Below are 16883 nucleotides of genomic sequence, written 5' to 3' on the forward strand. Positions count from 1 at the left end.
GCACACGGGGACAGAGGCGCAAACACTGAAAACTCTCGCTGAATCCACTCGGCTGAGCGGTGGTCACGAGAGCACGGCACTGCGCTCCCCACAAAACTGCACCTGGGCCCCAGGGCGAGACAGGCGTGGAAGGTGCAGGGGTGTGGGTGGGGGCAGGGGCTCCCGGCTCAGAGCTGTATCCAGGAACCCCCCTTCAGGCTGGAGCCCTGCCCTGAGCCCCCTGTGGAGAGACTGTGGAGAGCCCCCTGTGGAGAGGGTGACTGTGGGAGAGCAGCATCAGGCCTAGTCTCGGCTGTGAAGTCCCCCCCACCTCCACGCAGGATCCCGGGGATTCTGTCAAGGTGGGGGCCGCCTGCTCAGCCCAGGCTCCCTAAACGTGTGGCTGGCTGGGTTTGCGGAAGAAACCAGGAGAGTGCCAACACCAGGCTTGCAAGCAAGAGGCTCCCTGACTGCCTGATCCCGGAGCGCACCCCATCCTCCCTGTGTTCCCTGGGCCTCAGCTGTTCCCCAGTGACCCTGGAGACACCCTGCCCTATCCTGGCTCCACAGGAGCCCCGCCCATCACCGTCTCAGCTCTGAGTCTCCCCTGGGGACACAACCTTCCTCCTGGTGCAGAGGTGCAGGACGCTGCCCCCAAGGCCCATCTTCCTCTGCAGCATGTTTTGATGTCAGCTCATTCACAGGAAAGAAACAATCACATCTCAGTGCCCAGAATGGGGACCAATAGGAGAGGTCACTGGGAATAAAGCCCACATGCACCCCAGGGTCCATGAGCTCCCCAGAAACTCAGGTGGCCTCCTCCAGAGCCAACAAGCCTAAGTTGCTGATCGGCCCCTCCCTGCTTCCCTCTGTGGAAGAGGAAACAGAGGCCCAGACTAGTAGGGCTCTGCCGTGGTGGCCGGCTGCGTCCCCAGACCTCTGGTCCCAGGGCTGGCTGGGAGTGCCCCTCCCTGTGCTCACTTCCTGCTCTCCTGGGAAATGGCTCAGGGATGGGGCGTGTGGGGACAGATGCTGGCATAGCTCACAAAATGCTTGCACAAGGGACACTCCATGGCAGGTCCCTGCAGCAGAGCAAAGTCACAACATTCAGAGATTCCCTGCACTCTGAGGCCCGCAGAGCCTGGCCGACCAAGCGAGGCTGGGAGGATGGTGCCCGCTGGTCAGGGCGGCTGAGCAAGGCTGGGAGGATGTTGCCTGCTGGTCAGGGCAGCCCTCTGGTCAGGGTGGCCAAGCGAGGCAGGGAGGGAGGTGCCCACCGGTCAGGGCAGACGAACAAGGCTGGAAAGATGGTGCCTGCTGGTCAGGGCGGCTGAATGAGGCTGGGAGGATGGTGTCTGCTGGTCAGGGCAGCTCAGGAGGTGCTGCCCAGGAGGTGCTGTCCAGGCAGAGCCTAGGGCTGGTGTGGGTGTGCCATGCTCCTGAGAAGTTTCTGGGTTGTGGCTTTAATGTTCTCCTGCAGTGAGAACGCTGACACTTGGCCAAAGGGTCCTCACCTCTCCCGTAGTACACTTCTGAGATGCTAGGAAGGTTCTGAACATCAGATTGATTCCTGGGACTCCCCTCCAGGGTGGCCTTACTGGAGTCAGGAGCCCCTGCCCCACTAGGATGGCTCTGCAGTGGCCTGAGGACAGTGAGCACTGGTCACTGGTGCAAAGTTGCCCACTGTGATGGTTTTGACCTTTGATGGGAACCAAATGAAAGCCCTGCAGCTATTTCTAGGCATTTCAGAGGGTGCTTCCCTGCATGTACTCTGCGGCAGACCATCCTCCCTGGGCCAGGAGCCCGCTACACAGAAGGAGATTCTTTTTCTTCTCTTTTGAGCACTTTTATTCTCTTTTTCTTAATCTCTGCTCCTCCTCTGAACTGACGAATGTGCAAATCTTTTTTGTTAGTTTTGAGGTTGCTTCTTATGCATATTTCATCTGGAACTTTCCCCTCTGGGGGTGATCTGTTCTATCAGCCTGCCCGCTGCTAGAGAGGCCGAGGTGGTCTGGCCAGCCGTGCGCTGCTGCTGGTGTCTCTGTGGGCATGACCTGGTGAGATATCATTCTGCATCTGGGGGTCCATCCTATCAGCCCTGTGTTCTAGATTCCCCAGTGACTGACATTTAGCCAGTCTCCTCTGTCACTCTCCAGTGACATGTACACACTGTTGGCACGAACTGCAGATGTCACGTTCCGTGGCTGAGAGCCTCAGTGTGCATCTGTAGTAGGAGGATGTCAGTGAGGACTGTCCTGTCGCTGCTGAGCTGGCACCGACTGTGCCTGGTCTACACTCCAGGTCTGCCAAACAACCCAGCAAGGTCCTTCACAACTCTTCTGATCCGGGATCACACATCACTTGTGCTTTGATGCCTGCTTCCGAACAATTTTACCTCCTGAGATGTCCATTTTTGGGAGTGTGAGCCCTCCTCTCCTGGTGACAGCTGGCTGAGGCTGTCCAGCCTCAGGACACACAGGGAATGGCTGCATAAGGAGATCTGGGGCAGGGGGCCCACCAGGATGTTCTGCCCTGTGGGGGGCAACGCCGGCTGTGGTCTGCCGGCGGCATCCAGGGACAGTCTATCTAGGTGAGGCTGAGGCCGCCCCCGCTCGCTCCCTCACCCCCATGCTGACAGCAGTGAGCTGACCACAGACTGGGGGAGCCCCACAGGGAGACTGGCCTCCCCAGCACATGCCCCGTAGTGCCAGACAGGGTCATCACAGAGGCAGGTACACGACACCACGGACGTGCCACGTACCCCCCATCGGGACCAAGGACCACTGAGAAACCATGAAGGCCATGCAGCGACTGTGGTGGCAGGACCGTCAGGAGGCCATAGGTGCCACGGCTCCCCTCTGGTGGTTCACCTGCCCACCTGCACCTGGGGTGGCCCCTCCAGTGCGCTCCCGAGAGCAGAACACCCCCCAGGCAACACGTCTGATGAAGGCCAACAGCGTGAGTCCTCTGGTGTTTGGTGACATCAAAGCTGTGCCGAAAGGCCTTCCCTCACTGCTAACACTTGAAAGGCTTCTGTCCGGTGTGGATCCTCTGATGGCGAATGTGGTCTGTCTTATGCTTAAAGATCCACCTCCATTAACTGCACTCTTAGGGTTTCTTCCTCTGAAAAGGAATGAACACGGGAACCCCCTCAAAGGCATTTTTAAATGAAGCATGGAAGGCATCAAAGATGTGCTCTTCTTCAGGACTCAGGTGGGGCTCTGTGCAGGGCTTCCTGGGCACAGTGGGCCTCTCAGGTGGCTTTCTGTCCCCGGAGGCCTTCTCCTCTCTGAGCACGCTCTTCTGCATATCAGCTTTCTCCCTCTGGGTCAGCGTCTTCTTTTTTCTGCCTGCAGGCTTCTCCATCGTTCTCTGTTCCTTGGAAGCGTGAGGGCTAAGGAGCTGCTGACTTCTCTCTGTTGGCCCCACTTCAAGAAAGGCTTGCTTCCCACACACCTCTCCACGCTCCCAGTGCGGGACTGACACTCTGCACCGGGAGGCCAAGGGCCACCATCGTCTTGCTGGTACCGTAAAAACCCTATCCTCTTTGTTGGGCCTTAGGAGTAAATGGGCTCTGAGGTAGAGAGATCAGTGAGAAGCTAGTTTTGTTCTAAAGGAGCAGAGTGTATGCGTGTGTGTGTGTGTGTGTGTGTGTGTGTGTGTGTGTGTGTATGTGTGGAGCAGGGCGGGGGGGTGGTGTGGCATGCACCCTGTTGACAGCATGAGATTGCTGTTGTTGCTAATATATCTGTTCGTTAGTATGATATCCTATGTCTCTAACTGATAATAGAAAAGATGGAAAGCCAAGAAGCCAATCCACAATCCAGGAAGGAAAATGTGTCTACAGTCATAAGGGTCTCCTATTATGAGACCCAGAGTGGAATTTGTAGGATGGGTCGATTCATTGTATTTCTATTTCTTCCTTTGTCCACATATTCAATATATGGATATCCTTCTGCTTTTATTTTAAATACCAAGTGTGAAAATCCTTTGTTAAGTTAAGCCATGTGAGTAGGCTATAGAGAACTGGAATAGTTGCAGAAATACTGAATTTAGCCCATAGAAGTCATTCAGCAGTGTAAGGTACCAGGAACGCAGTGAACTATTATGGAATTGTTACAGCCTAGGATGAAATGTCTTTAGAGCCTCACCTATCAGTGTGATTGTACTTTTTTTTTTTTTTTTTTTTTTTTTTGAAACAGAGTCTAGCTCTGTCATCCAGGCTGGAGTGCAGTGGCATGATCTCGGCTCACTGCAACCTCTGCCTCCTGGGTTCAAGTGATTCTCCTGCTTCAGCCTCCCGAGTAGCTGGGACTACAGGTGCCCGCCACCACGCCCAGCTAATTTTTGTATTTTTAGTACAGACAGGGTTTCACTGTGTTGGCCAGGCTGGTCTCAAACTCCTGACCTCATGATCTGCCTGCCTCAGCCTCCCAAAGTGCTGGGATTACAAATATGAGCCACCATGCTCAGCCAGTGTGATTGTACTTGTAGCTGACTTCCAGATAATTCAAGATCTCAGTATGAGAAATACTGAATTCGTTCAATCTGCTTCATTATGTATTCTTTTTAACTGCCAGCATTAGATTTATTCATTTATTCAATCAACATTTGTTTAGTCTCTACTACGGCTAGGCTAGGTATGGCGTCCAAATATTGGGGACATAGCAGGGAACCAAAATGCCTTTCTTTCCTAGTGGAGATTGTAGTCTGAATAATAAATGGAGGAGTATATATATATATGTACATATATATATCTGCATATATATTCATATATATACACACCCGTATATATATATATTCAGACAGTGATAAGTGCTATGAGGAAAAACAATATAGAATAAGGAACAGAGAATGCCAGGTTAGCGGTGGTTGTAGCTAAGGAAGGTTTTCTTGAAGAGATTGTCTACCAGTCTTAGATTTGGAGAAAAGTATCAAAGTCCAGCTTTTTCAAGGTTTTCAGTAGTTCTATGGAAAGAAAGGAATGGTTGTATCAGGACATGTTAGGCACTTACGATAAAAAATACTTGCATTCATTTTCATGGCCTATGTTTCATTCCTTCTCTGTACATGCCCTTAGTTAACAGATGAACAATATAAACATTACTGATGGCTTGGTCACATACTGTGATAATAACAGAGTTAATATTGGAACTTTGGGATTCTGAATTTACTTGTGTTCTCTACTGAACCACACGTTCTCTTTTCCTCTTTATTTTTCTCTTTTTCATGAAGATAATTGAAGAAGTTAGAGTGATTTCTTTTTCAAGATAGACTAGTTCTTCTCATCTCTTCTTTGATCTTCTATCTGGACTATTGCAGAGTGCATGTGGGGCAATTAAATGTGCCAGAACTTGAGAGGACTCATGTGCTCCCGTGAAAAAAAGCTCAGCTAGAAAAAAGCTTTTCACAGGGATAAGAATAGGACAGATGGCTTTGTCCTACAGGCTGGATGAGTTTTACTTCTACACCTTCCAAAAGGTAACGCAGAGTTATGAAGTTAGTTTAAATTTTCAGAAAAATGTCTGTCTGCAGCTCAAATATTTATGAGCTTTTAGGATACTGCCACATAAAATAGATGCTTTGGCAAAATTGCTTTTTATAATGGTGATATAACTTATGATATGGGATTTTGAGATTCATGGTTTTGGATTTTTGTACTGTGCAGAAAGAGGACATGTATTCAATAGCAACAGGCCGTTCTCATTTCTCTCTAAAACTGCCCCTTTAAATCTCAGCATGGCCTTTTCAATTCTTCTGATTGCCAAATATCAATCTCTTCTGTTACCTTGTAGTTTGGTCAGGACCAATCCCTCTCATGGTTATGAATTTTCTCTTTTCTGGAATTTCTAGAAAATATTTTCCATAGATAGACAGGGTCTCCTGTATTTTCTATGTCCTCTCATAATTGTTCCTTTTCCCCTTTAGAGAGAAGAGGTAGAAATTGGGCAGGCTAGTGGAATGAGAAGATTTTCCTCTTGTCTTATGTTTATCTGTTTACAATGAAGCTTTAAAGGCATTTCAATAAAGGGCAATATAATGCTTGTTCACAGAAACAAAAGGGAAAGAAAGTAATTTTAAAGTCTACTAAGGGAAATGATATATTTTGGTATCAGAACCTTTCATGATATCATGGCAGGATTGAGGGTGGGGAGCAGATATGGGAAATAAAACAATATGTTTAGAAATTTGAGTCAAATGTTAGAATACAAATATTTTTCTCAAAATGGAGTGTTAGTTTTCTGCCTCTAGTAATGACGGAGCAGCTTGTATCAGATTAATCCTGCAGTTAACAATAATAAACTCTAAACAAAATAGGAAAAACAACTATTTGAAGACATAGAGGAGCATCTAAATACAGGCAGAAACATAGGAAAATCATAGCTGAATATTTTTTTAACAATTCTCTTCCACTAACTGATAGACTAACTAGACAAAAAAAAAATAAGAATAGAGATCTGGAAAACACTATCAATCAACATGATCTAATTGACAAGGTAGAATATACAATTTTTTCAAAGGCACATGGAGCATTCACTAAGATAAACCATATGCCAGACCGTAAAATTAATTTCAATAAATTTTCAAAAGATTGAAATTGTATAGAGTATATTCTCTGACCACAACCAATTAAATTATAAATCAGTGACAGTAATATATCTGACAAATCATCCATTATTTGGAAATTAAAGAATACTAAGTAATCCATAGGTCAAAGAAGAAATAATGGGGAGAATTAGAAAATATTTTTCAATAAATTATTAAGAAGAAGTCATAAGGAGAGTTAGAAAATATTTCTTAATAAATTATTATGAAAATATATCTAATCTTGTGGGAAGCAGCTAAAAAAGTACCTAGAGGGAAATTTATAGCTTGAAATGCTCATATTAGAAAAAGAAGAAAGGTTTAAAATAAATGGTGCAAGTTTCTACCTTATGCAGCCAGAAAAAGAAGAGGAAGTGAAGCCTAAAGTAAGAAGAAGGAAGAAAATAATAACAAAAAGAAAATTAATGAAGTTGAATTGATTCTTTGAAAAGATTAATATGCTAGACAAACATATCAAGTAATATACATATAATATGTAAAATTATAAAATTTTAATATAATAGAAAATCAAAGGAGAGAGAAAACATAAATTAATATTAAGAATAAAAGAGGGGCCGGGCGCGGTGGCTCACGCCTGTAATCCCAGCACTTTGGGAGGCTGAGACAGGTGAATCATGAGATCAGGAGATCGAGATCATCCTGGCTAACATGGTGAAACCCCGTCTCTACTAAAAACACAAAAAATTAGCTGGGCGTGGTGGCGGGCGCCTGTAGTCCCAGCTACTCGGGAGGCTGAGGCAGGAGAACGGCGTGAACCCGGGAGGCGGAGCTTGCAGTGAGCCGAGATCGCGCCACTGCACTCCAGCCTGGGTGACACAGCAAGACTCCGTCTCAAAAAAAAAAAAAAAAAAAAAGAATAAAAGAGGGGATATAACTCTAGGTATTTCATGTGTCAAAAGGATATCAAGAGTTTAATAAACACTTTGTTTTAGCAGATTACAATTTCCTATAGCTTTCTGAGAATGATGCATGGAAGCTAATTTATTTTTTGAAAACTTACATTTTTGAAAATGCCTTATTCATTGTCACACTTGATAGTTTGTCTGGGCATAGAATTCTAAATTTCCTGTCATATTTGAAGGCATTGCTCCATTGTCTTCTAGCTTCTAGTATAGTATTGCTGTTGAGAAGTCTGATGCTATTATTATGCTGAACTTTTGTATATGATTTTTTAATCTGAAAGCTACTACAAAGGGACACTCCTTGGCCCCCAGTGTAACCTTTTAGTTTGAAAACCCATATTCTTCAATTCTGGGAATTATCTTATTTCTTTGATAGATTTTTTTTTCCTGTTCTCTCTGTCTGTAATTTCTAGTGGTACTCCTATTGTTCATGTCTTTATTTTTCAAACATTATAAGAAATACTCAAATGAAAAATTTTATCTTTCAGTTCTTTTGTTAAAATGTAAAATTTTATTTTATATTTTAAATTTGAAGTGTGCTTTATTGTTCACTGAATTTTCTTTTTGAAACATAGCATCCTGACTTTGTTTTATGACTGTAATGCTCTCTTAATTCCTGTGAGGTTATTTATTACAAATGACTGCTGCTTCTCTCCATATTGCTTTTCTTTGCTGAGTTCTGTTTTTGTTAAAATTTTTGTTTGTTTGTTTAGGTCTTTCATGTTGAAGCTTTCCTCAAAAGGCTAACATGCTTGGCTTACTGTTTGTATTTAAAGAGTGAGGCACTAAGAATCTGACTGAGACACTAAAATCTGGCTGGGCTTATTGATTGGGCAAAGATCTAGTAGTTTATGTGGGAGAAGACACCCAGCTCTCAATATTAGTTCTTTTCCCTTGAGCTGATCAAGCTCTCCAGAAAAGAATTCCCCAATTTTCTGACTTCTAGTATTTTACAAGTTGATAGGGAGAAGGAGATCGATGGTTTAATTATCTAGAGTAAACCTCTCCTTTCCTGATGAAATAGTGTATGAGAAGTTTTCTGGCTGGATGGGGTGGGTGAAAGGCTGGGAAGATAACTGTCCTCTATACAGGTTTTCAGCCACACTCTTGTTTTTAGCCCCACTCTTCACCCTTCACCCTCTGTAGTAAGCAGTTTCTCAAATTCCTCATGCTTCCTGGGATTCTGGAGCACCAGCTAGCTTCCTTGTTAGTGGCTTCCCAGTTCCACGCACTTAGGTTTCATTTCCTCTGCTTTGCTAGTTAACACTGGTCCATCTACTTTCTGTCTTCCAAAATTATGATATCTCTTACCTGTTGTTATCCCCTCTACTATTCTGTTATTATTCTGGTGATATTTTAGGATGGAATAGAATAAAGCAGGTATATTTAAACTACCATGTTTGATGAGTAGCCTCACTAGTAAGTTGCAAATACATTGCTACATTGAAAGCCTCAAGGATTCCACACTTGAGAATAGATGGCTCAACTGTTTTTGATGCCAGTAGAGTAGGGCTCTTACCACCCTTTGCTCATTTCATCCCACACAGTACAGATGTACCACTAATTCTCCCTACCTGCCAGATATGCTGATAATTTTCCTTACCCACCAGATGTCCACAGTCCCACCTCCCTTTCTTGGAGTACATTAGCACAAGCTGATGAGGTTTAAGGAAAATAGTCCACACAAGGCAATCAGTGGTTGAGGTGCTGGATGATAACGAAGTGAAGTTCTGAGCATGTAGGTCAATAAGAACAATTGGTGTCATTGCTGGGCACACGAAATGGGACATTGTTGCTGAGAGTAAGGGCTGGGCATTCTGCCTGAGCAACTTACTTTCTAGTCAGCTTCTGGGCTTAATGGTCCTTTGTCAGTTACTCTTTCAACTCCTATGAGGCTGTGGCCCTTTACCTTCCTTGAACAACTTCCTAAGGACTACTTCCAGACTTTGTAGGTTGCCTTGTACTCACTGCCCCATTTCTATTGCTCCTTGTCCATTTCTTCTGTTTGTCTAGGAGAACTCTTTGTTTCTCTAAGGGGTACATCCTTATTTCTACTGTCTTCTCAAATTCAATCATCTTGTTCTTTAGCATTTGATTCATTGGCTCATTAAACTTGGAACCCAAATTACTAGCAACCTCAAAACTAGTTTTCTTTCTAGGTTACTGGTCTAATGTTTAACTTATTTTAGGTAACTGACCTAATGTTTAAATATGTAAATTCTATTGCATGAAAAAAGGGAAGAAAAACCACCAGTCAGACCTCCATCTTGAAACAGTCCAATGTTTATATGTTGTCATGGACCTTTGATGACTTAAAATTGTGTCTCCATCCAAGTCATTTGGAACTCTTGAAATAGTCAGCTAGCCAAAAGTTATTTTTAAGTGCTAATTTTGTGCTAGCCTTTGGAAAAACAAAAGTAAATAGGAAGGAAAAGATTTCTTGCTCGAGAAGAACAAGAGTTCTAGTTTGAGAGTTAGGCAATGAGCATCTAAACCAAAAATATATGTAAGAGTACAAGAGAGTTAGGTTTCAAAGATGGTAGTCTCTAGAGCAAGATTATGGGCTAGAGATCTTAGGAAGCGCAGAAACATGTCAAAAAGAGGAAGAATAGCAGCATATTCAGAAGGTGAACCCTGTAACTTGGGAAATCCAGCTGAAACCACAGATGCTGATTTCCTATTTGAACTGAACCTGTCTTTTTTCTTTTGAGACAGGCTCTTATCTCTGTCACCCAGGCTGGAGTGCAGTGGCACAATCATGGCTCACTGCAGCCTTGATCTTCTGGGCTCAAATGATCCTCTCACCTCAGCCTCTCAAGTAGCTGGGATGACAGGCATGTGCCACCACCCCTAGCTAAGTGTTTTGTAGAGATGGGGTTTCACCATGTTGCCCAGGCTGATCTTTAACTCCTGGGCTCAAGTGGTTCACCCACTTTAGCCTCCCAAAGTGCTGGGATTACAGACACGAACTCTCATGCTCGGCTTGTTGTTTCTTAAAAAAATCACATTGCTGAGCATAAGAGGAAAAATTGAATCTTTTTCCTATAATAAATCAATCGCTGGTAAAACATAAAATGAAGAGCTAAAAGTTCTTCCAGATAACACATAAATGTCTTTGCAGGAAAGTATCTCACTATTAAATCAATCTATGCAGTTAGGCCAGGTAATTCTCCTTTCTAAGCTGATTTTGTGGCTGAGCTTTTATTGTATATTGAAGGTGATAAGTAAGATAAAGGAAAGACAGTTTGGATGAGGATAGCATTCAGCATTGTGTTCAGTTTATGCAGTTAGATTGTTTTTTTCTATTTTGAAATCTTATTTATTCTTTCAAAATGCTTTTTAGGAAAACATTTGAAATAGATGTTTTTATTATCCAAGGCGCTTGTGATGTGGCAGGTTTTCTAACTGTGGTCAGATTCAGATGGTGAATAGTACTTCATAATAACACTGATGTTTGGTGTGCCAGTTTATCTTTTTATATAGTTATAATGGATATCGTTTTTGTTCATTTTCCCCTTGTTTTCCTCATCCTATGGTATTTTTTACCATTCACCTCCCAGTATAGTATGAAAAAAATTATCTCCTGAATCACCTGTGTCTCTCAACAGGTCAGTTACGATTTGGTCAACTTGGAAACTATCCACAGAGCTAACCTGAATGCTTTGGGCCAGTAACTCCACTTAGTTCTAAACTGCAATGAGGGATTTCTATTTGACTGAAGTGTGGAGGAAAGGCTCCGAGCCAGGGGGAACACAATTGCTGATAGACTGGCATGATAAAGGCCCTAATGAATGCATTTTATAGAGCACAAAGGTAGTGTCTTTTTTGAGTCAAAATTTGGAGTCTGACTCAGTTCATATCCAGTCTCTGTCACTTGCCAGTTGTGTGACTTTGAGCAAGTCCTTGCTGAACCTCGATTTCTTCATCTGTAAAACAGACACCTTAATGTATCTGCTTTACAATGATGCTATGCTCTTTAAATAAGGTTATATGCAAGATACTGAATATATATAATAGCACAAAATAGGTGCATGATAAGTTAAAGACAAAAATAGAAAGCTGTAGATACTAATACTAATACTATTCTCATTTTCAGATTTTTACTTGATAATGATGAAAACACTTCAAGGACATTGGCTAAATGTTTAAAACAGGCAAGTTGGGCAATAGAACCTAATTTAAAAAAAGACAGGAAGGTAGTGGACAGAGCAACATTGCATAAGCAGTCAGATAGCAACTCTTCCTTGTAGTCTGAAGCAGATTTACTAACATAAATATTTGAATATTTTGAGTATTCCTTAATAAGTCAGGCATCCATGACTGACTAAGCATCATTAACACAAAGTATCTTATGTATCCTTAGTACTTAAAAGTTGTATTATTAAAGGGAAAATAAAATTGGAATATTGCAGAGGAAAAGTTATTCATAGGTTGACATAAAAGACATAAAATCTTGTAGTGCATAAGGTTTAATAGTTCTCTTTTTCATAAATCATGAAAAGGGCTTTTCTTCTAATTTGATGGACCATTTCTCTTTCTCCTTCTCCATCTCAGTCTGGTGTAGCACTTGGTGGTGTCCAATGAATATTCATGATGACCGATTTCTTCCCAGTGGCAGCACTACATGTAGAAAGAGAGGTTCTCACTGATCGCTTCTGATCTGTAGAGTACAATTTAAAAACCAGCCTGGTTAATCCACAAACATAAAAATTACCTGTTTTCACAAAACATTGTATTTAGAGTACTAAGATCTGTAAATTGTTATTTTTTTCTTTCAAATATAGCAATCACATTTTAAAAAGGAATTTTCTGGGTAATTAAAGTAGTTCACCTACTTGCACTAAGTGTTGGTTAGGAAGGCAGCCTTGTGTACAAAGGGCTTTGTGTTTATTCTGTTTCAATGCATGGAACCACAAGGATTTTTTGATTAATTTTCTTTTAGAATTGTTTGTAAATTCAGTATGTACTTGATATTAGGATTTGGTGGAACCACTGCAGAAGGATTTGAAAGAGCTTCACGATGCCAATGTAACAACTAACAAAATAATTAAATCAGCAGCTGATTATATAATCTATTTACTTAATGGACATAGGATAGATATTAAAATGCAGATAATGTAAAACACTCACAATTGAATCAATTCTGAACTTATAAACATTGTCTTGGATTCAGGATGTTCCAACTGAGGAGAGATGCTTCTCTGTTATGCTAAGACTCAGGCTCAGGCACACTGAATTTGAAGTAGGTAAGAGGAAGGGAAGGTGAAGGGAGAGAAATGGAGAGACAGGTTGAGCAGCAATTGAGTAGGAAATGCGAGATCTAGCAAAGTCGGTGTGCATTGGTGAGGTGAAGTGTAAATGTCTAAAGAATTTCAGATTCCCTGGTGAAAGGTGCTGTTGCAATAAAAAGCAGAGGTGTGAAGTGTGTTGGTACTGGCATGCATGAACATTTACAGTTATTTTAAACACTTTCAAAACACCCTGCCTCCCGTTGCTTTAAAAAAAATCTTATTTATTTATTTTAATTGTGTGTGGAGGGCTGGGGGCATTAGGGAATGGAGAGCCTTTGTCAATAAATTCTTAGTTCTCTGATTATAAATAGAGGCACACCAGAGTACCATGTTTTAATTAGAAACCTGGGACCAGAGAGGATTACCTCAGGAATACATTTATTTTCAGCTCACGGAGCTTATAGGATGATCTTATTATTGCAGAAAGCAGTGAAAGAAAGAAGGCTGTGACAGAAGCAGATATCTTGAATAAGAAGAAAGTTTAGAGAAACTTCCCTGAATCAAAAGTTGATTGTTGTTTGCAAAATATATCTTAAAGACAAATCTAGTTAATATTGGGTTTGAAGATTTCATAACATTTCTCAGATAATAGGCTGAAAGAAAATGTATTACCAGTCTGACTGAAAAAGTGTAGCTTGTAATTATTTCTATTTCTTAACAATAACTTGCTCTTACAAGTTAGAAGGGAAAGAGAATTTACCAATATAAGTTTGATTTTATATCAATAAAATTAGAAAATACTTCAAATAATACTGACAAAATATTTTTTGTCACATAAATTTAACACCATGACTGATTTGCCTCAGTTTTTAAAAATTATCTTTAAATAAATTAATGATCTTAGCCCTCCTTTGTGTCCTTCACTGCTATAATGTGAATATGTCCTCCAAAACCCATGTGCTGGAAGCTTTATCTGCAGTGCAATAGTGCTGGGAGGTGGGGATTTTTGGGAAGTGTTTAGGTAATGAGGACTCTACCCTTATGAATGGATTAATGCCATCATAAAAGGGCTTGATGAGCGGACAACAAATATAGGAAAAAATGCTCACATCACTAATCAGAGAAATACAAATCAAAACCACAATGAGATGCCATCTCATACTAGTCAGAATGGCTATTATTAAACAGTTAAAAAAAAAGATGCTGGTGAGGCTCCAGAGAAAGAGGAATGATTATACACTGTTGGTGGGAATGCAAATTATTTCAGTCACTATGGAAAACAATTTGGAGATTTTGCAAAGAACTTAGAACTCCTTTTCGACCTAGTGATTCCATTATTGGGTATGTACCCAAAGGAAAATAAATTTTTTCTACCAAAAAGACACGTACTAGTATGTTCGATAGTGAAGACATGGGATCAACCCAGATGCCCATCTGTGGTAGACTGGATAAAGAAAATGTAGTACATATACATCTTGGAATACTATGCAGCCATAAAATAAAGAAATCATGTCATTTCCAGCAACATGGATGCAACAGGAGGCCATTGTCCTAAGTGAGTTAATTCAGGAACAAAAAATCAAATACTGCATGTCCTCACTTATAAGTGGGAGCTAAGCATTGGGTACACATGGACATAAAGATGAGAACAGTAGACTGTGGGGACTACTAGAAGGGAGAAAGGGAGGAGGGCGAGGGTTGAAAAGTTACCTGTTGGGTACTATGCTTACTACCTGGGTGGTGGGATCATTGGTATCCCAAACCTCACGCAATATACCCATGTAACAAACCTGCACATGTATTCCCTGAATCTAAAATAAAAGTTGAAATGATATTTAAAAAAGGGGCTTGATGGAGAGAGTTAGTCTCTTTTTTGCCCTTCTACCACTATACTAAAAAGAGTTTCCAACAATTTAATTCTGAACAGGCATAGAAATTCCCATGAGGTAAACTTAAATGCAAGAGGCAGTGTTTATACTAAAAAACTTGAATATAGAATAATGGCATTCACCTAGATAATTCTGGACAATATACTAATAATGAAAAGAATTTGTTTTTGAAAAACAATTTGAATTACATGGAAAATTTTCTAATTCTGAGTTAACTTGTATATCCACTATCATAGAAGTGGTCTACTTAGTCACAATTATTTATATCTACAGTCCAGTAGAAACAGAATGTGAGCCATAAATCAGAGTCACATATGTCATTTAAAATTTTCCAATGGCCACATTAAAGTGGTAAAAAGAAACAGGTGAGATTAAATCTAATTACATGTTTTATTGAACTCAGTACATCTAAAATATTATTTTAACATATCAGTTTAAAAACTGAGATATTTCACATTACTTATAAAATACTAAGTGTATTAGTTCATTTTCATGCTGTTATGAAGAAATACCCCAGACTGGGTAATTTATAAAGAAAAGAGGTTTAATTGGCTCACAGTCCCACATGGCTGGGAAGGCCTCAGGAAACTTACAATCATGGTGGAAGGCATCTCTTCATAGGGTGGCAGGAGAGAGAATGACTGCCAGCAGGGGAAATACCAGATGCTTATACAACTATTAGATCTCATGAGAACTCACTCACTGTCATGAGAACAGCATGGGGGAAACCGACCCCATGATTCAATTACCTCCCACTGGGTCCCTCCCACAACACGTGGGGATTATGGGGATTATACTTCAAGATGAGATTTGGGTGCAAACACAGCTAAACCATATCACTAAATCTTTGAAATCTGATGTAAATTTTATACTTATAAAACATCTCAATTGGGATTAGCCATATTCTAAGTGCTCAATAATTATATGAGGTTTATAGCTATTATATTGGACAGTGTAGCTCTGTATCATCTGACATGATAGAGTGCCTTCTACACTTAATTGTCTGTGTGGTTGTGTAGATCTACAAGCACAGAGCTGAACAGGATCCCAAAGTAGCTAGGTTGGTATTTTTTTCTTTGTAAAGAAGCTTGCATACTAGTACTACAAAAAATGAAAAATTAAAAAAAAGGATCTGAAATTTGAACTGTTTTATGCTGCTAGATAGATGTGGTGATTGCTGAAAACATCAATTTTTAAAAACATTAATATGGTATCATTTGTAGAGTTAACAAAGAATAAAGTACAAGGTTGCTTTATGGACTTGAATGGACATTTCTCCAAAGAAGATATATGAGTGGCCAATGGGCACATGAAAAGATACTTAACATCACTAGGAAATCATTAGGGCAATATGAATCAAAGCCATAATGCAATATCACTTCACACCCACTAGGATAGCTATTATTAAAGAAAAAGAAACAGAAAACAAGTATTGGTGAGGGTGTAGAGAAATTGCAACCCTTGCGCACTGCTGGTGGGCATGTAAAGTAGTGTAGCTGCTGTGGAAAACAATATGGCAGTTCCTCAAAAATAAAAAATAGAATTACCATATGATCTAGCAATTCCACTTCTGGGTATATACCCCAAATAAGTGAAAGCAGATTTTGAATAGATATACGTAAACTCATGTTCTTAGCAGCATTATTCACAGTAGTCCAAAAAGTGGAAGCAGCTTAAGTGTCCATGATGGATAAATGAATAAATGGAATGTAGTATACAAATATAGTGGAATATTATTCAGCCTTAAAAAGGATGAAAATTCTGACACATTCTATAACATGAATAAACCATGAGGACATTATGCTAAACAAAATAAGTCAGACAGAAAAGGACAAATACTATATGATTCCACACATATGAGGCACTTAGACTAGTCAAATTCATAGAGACAGAGAGTAGAATGGTGGGTGTCAGGAGTTAAGGGGAGGGAGGAATGGGGAGATATTGTTTAATGGGTACAGGGTTTGAGATTGGCAAGATGAAAATTGTTTTGTGGATGGATGGTGATATTGGTTGTACAACAATGTGAATGTACTTAGTGCCACTGAAATGTATACTTAAAATGGTTAAAATAGGCCAGGTGCCCTGGCTCATGCCTGTAATGCCAGCACTTTGGGAGGCTGAGGTGGGCGGATCACGAGGTCAAGAGATTGAGACCATCCTGGCCAACACGTTGAAATCCCGTCTCTACTAAAAATACAAAAATTAGCTGGGCGTGGTGGCGCGTGCCTGTAGTCCCAGCTACTCAGAAGGTGGAGGCAGGAGAATCGCTTGAA

The 16883-nt window shown here is 41.2% G+C and overlaps 1 long non-coding RNA gene across 1 annotated transcript in view; it reads left to right on the top strand.

The window, feature by feature from the left end:
• The first annotated feature begins 641 nt into the window (after window positions 1-641).
• The window catches only part of LOC129526765 (uncharacterized), a 78707-nt gene continuing 62465 nt past the window's right edge, over window positions 642-16883 (top strand). The window contains exons 1-2 of the long non-coding RNA XR_008671502.2: window positions 642-3192; window positions 3336-3503. This is a non-coding gene — a long non-coding RNA (uncharacterized lncRNA). The remainder of the gene's footprint in view (window positions 3193-3335; window positions 3504-16883) is intronic.

Source organism: Gorilla gorilla, chromosome 15, assembly GCF_029281585.2.
Source record: "Gorilla gorilla gorilla isolate KB3781 chromosome 15, NHGRI_mGorGor1-v2.1_pri, whole genome shotgun sequence".
Taxonomy (NCBI): domain Eukaryota; kingdom Metazoa; phylum Chordata; class Mammalia; order Primates; family Hominidae; genus Gorilla; species Gorilla gorilla.